This window comes from Camellia sinensis, chromosome 8 (genome assembly GCF_055761805.1).
Source record: "Camellia sinensis isolate YWXY chromosome 8, ASM5576180v1, whole genome shotgun sequence".
Classification (NCBI taxonomy): Eukaryota; Viridiplantae; Streptophyta; class Magnoliopsida; order Ericales; family Theaceae; genus Camellia; species Camellia sinensis.
The window spans coordinates 176,238,986-176,242,287 of NC_138968.1; the positions used below are offsets into that span (position 1 = coordinate 176,238,986).

The following is a 3,302-nucleotide window of genomic DNA, read 5'->3' on the forward strand; positions in this document are numbered from 1 at the left end:
TTTTCACAAATATTATATTTTTAAAGTGTATTTATATTAGGTGTATCTAAAAATTTTTAAAATATTTAAAATATTAAAAAAAATTCATTAAAAATATTAAAATAAGAAAAATAAAAAAATAAAATTTTCAAAAAATTATTTTTTAAAAATTAGAACCAAACAAGTGATTACTGTCCATGTTTTTAATCACATACAAACGAATCATCTCTGGGTTGTTTGGGATGTCTTAAATAAGTGCACTTTTTAATTTTTTGGACTAAAAAGTTGAGAAAAAAAAGGAGAAAATTAGTCTAGGGTCCCTCTCCCACTTTTCGTTCACAAAATTATTTTTTGATGTCTAAGGTTCCTAAACATATCACAGAGAAATTTGACCTTACCAAATCAAAACTCATCTCTCTCTCTCTCTCTCTCTCAACTTCTCCATTCTCGTTCTCAGACCTGTCTAGATCAACTCCTGTTCCTTACCCCTGACTTTATTCTTCAGCCGATTGAGCTCCACCTTCACCGGATCCGACCCGTGCAGCAAATTCTCCATCTGATTGAGCTCCATTTTTTGTGATTTTTCACTTCAACGCTCGTTTTCGTCTTCACAGTGATTCTTCTTGAGACAAATCGGGGGCCTGAGATAGACAGAGCGGTGGTATAGGGGAGGAGGGAGGAGGACGGTCGGCGACCAGTGTCATGAAGCTCCACGAAGTCATGGCTACCAAGTCCAGTCGTGGTGTTTACCGCCGCGATTTGATCTTAGACGAAAATGGCAATCTCAAGGTCACAGACTTCAGATTATCGACGTTTTCGAAGAATTTGAAGCATGACAAATTGTTGCACACTGCGTGTGGAACTCCGACGTATGTAGCATCGGAGGTGATCGGAAAAAGAGGGTTTCAATTTTGGGAAAAAAAAGGATTTCAGGCTTACTACTAATAATTTGCAAAAATGGCCATGGCTTCAATAGTGAAATTGGTACTTGGGTCAATTGCTTTTGCAATCTTCTGGGTATTGGCAGTTTTCCCAGCAGTCCCTTTACTGCCCATTGGAAGGACTGCTGGGTCCCTCTTAGGTGCCATGTTGATGGTAATTTTCCAAGTTATAACACCAGAGCAAGCATATGCTGCCATTGATCTTCCAATCCTTGGTCTTCTCTTTGGAACAATGGTTGTTAGTATGTATCTTGAAAGGGCAGACATGTTTAAATACTTGGGTAAATTGCTCACCTGGAAGAGTTGGGGAGCCAAGGACTTGCTTTGTCGAATCTGCCTTATTTCTGCCATTTCTAGTGCTCTTTTCACTAATGATACCTTTTGTGTTGTTTTGATTGAATTTGTTTTGAAAATCGTGAGGCAACAGAATCTCCCACCCTATCCTTTCCTATTGGCCCTTGCCTCAAGTGCAAACATTGGGTCTTTAGAAACTCCAATTGGCAACCCTCAAAACCTGGTTATCGCTATTCAAAGTAAGATTTCTTTTGGAAGTTTCGTAGTCAGAATTTTCCCTGCAATGCTTGTGGGAGTTTGTTTGAATGCTTTATTTCTTCTAAGCATGTATTGGAAGTTGTTATCTCTTCAGAAGGATATATAAGATGCATCTATGGAAGTGGTTCCTAAGGAAGAAGTGGTTTCCCATCGTTTTTCACCAGCTACATTGTCACATCGTACATCCTTCAATTCTCAAGATTGGAACTCTGCATTGGAATCCATGAAAATCCGCAACCTTTCGGGAATTTCTCTGGAAAAGGTTAGAGAAATTCGAGAATTTCTCTGGAGAGAATTTCTTTGGAAAAGGCTAGAGAAATTCTCATAATTTGCTTGACACCAAGAATGAAGGCAAGCAAAGCATGCTACTCAAGTGTCTGACCATCCTTGAAATTTCTTTGGTTGTATGAAATTTCTCTGGTTGTATGAATTTTCTCTAGCTGTATGAAATTTCTTTGGTTGTATGAAATTTCTTTGGTTGTGATCACTGTGAATTGTTTTTGTGCTCTCTCTCAAATTCTTTTCTTTTTTTGGAACTACAACCATCTCTCAGCAGGTTTGGCCCTTTATTTATTTATTTAATATATCATCTTTTATATCACTTTTTTGGTAGTAAATGGATTCTGAAAACAGTGTGAATAATATGCAATCTTCAAATGGTGAAGATGAAGAGTATGATTCACGGACCGAGTCAATCTTTTCTTTCTTGAACCACAGTTTTGGCTCCATCTCCAACCACCCAAAACCGCCTCCTCCAGAACCACCACCACCTCTCTTCCACCACCAACAACCCATTTTGTTTGACTCTCAAGCACACAATCTCAGGCCTTTTTTCTTTTTTAAATCCAAATAAATTCTTGCGAATTGCGAAAACCAGAGAAATTCTCTGAAAATCCGGAGAAAATCTCGACTGGAATCCAGAGAATTTCTCTGGATCAAATTTTCTCTGGAGAGAAATTTGCTGGACTGAATTTTCTCTGGGCTGAAATTTCTCTGGACTGGAATTTCTCTAGGCTGAAATTTCTCTGGATCAAATTGAGGGACCTTAGACATTATGAAAATATTAGATATCATTTATATTATAAAGTCTTAATATCAGGGACCCTAAAAAAAATTCCCAAAAAAAGATAGTTGTTTGGGATAATTTTTTGACTTTTTATGAAAATTTGTGTATTAAAATATTGTATAAAATAACAAAATTACCATTTTACCCTTATGCCCTATGCATAGTGACAGTGACAATTGAAGGAAGTAATACGGAATGATTTGAATTGTCTGGTAGGGCAGACATGCTTCAGATTTATATATATAGGATGAGGCTTTTCTATAGTCTTTCATTGGACTAGAGGGGCCTATCACGGGTCCCATTTCAATAATCCAAACCCGTCAATGTGTAGAACTCGTCAAATACTATATGTCTGTAAAAGATCACGTTGATCGGATATCGATAGCTATGTGATCAAATTAGTTTTGTATAAAAAAATGGACGATTAAAAATAAACAGCTAAAAAAAATATGATTTGATTACATAGTTATCGATATCCGATCAACGTGATTTTGTATAGTCATATAGTACTCGACGAGTTCTACGTATTGAACGGCTCCGATTATCAAAAAGGGATCCGTAACGGGCCCCCACGAGCCGAACAACACAGTTTTTTGTAAATTTTTTGTGCAACCGATTAGGTAATTTGTACCATCTGGTCCATGCTGTACCATCACATCAATGACTTTTTGGGTTGTATTTTTTTTTTATGTAAATTTATTTTTTTTATATTTTTTTATTATGAATAATAATAACTTTTTAATTTTTTTTATAATTTTTTAACT

General features: G+C 36.2%; 1 pseudogene; it reads left to right on the forward strand.

The window, feature by feature from the left end:
* The first annotated feature begins 936 nt into the window (after positions 1-936).
* LOC114262848 (silicon efflux transporter LSI2 pseudogene) lies at positions 937-1,800 on the forward strand (annotated as a pseudogene).
* The last annotated feature ends 1,502 nt before the right edge of the window (positions 1,801-3,302 follow it).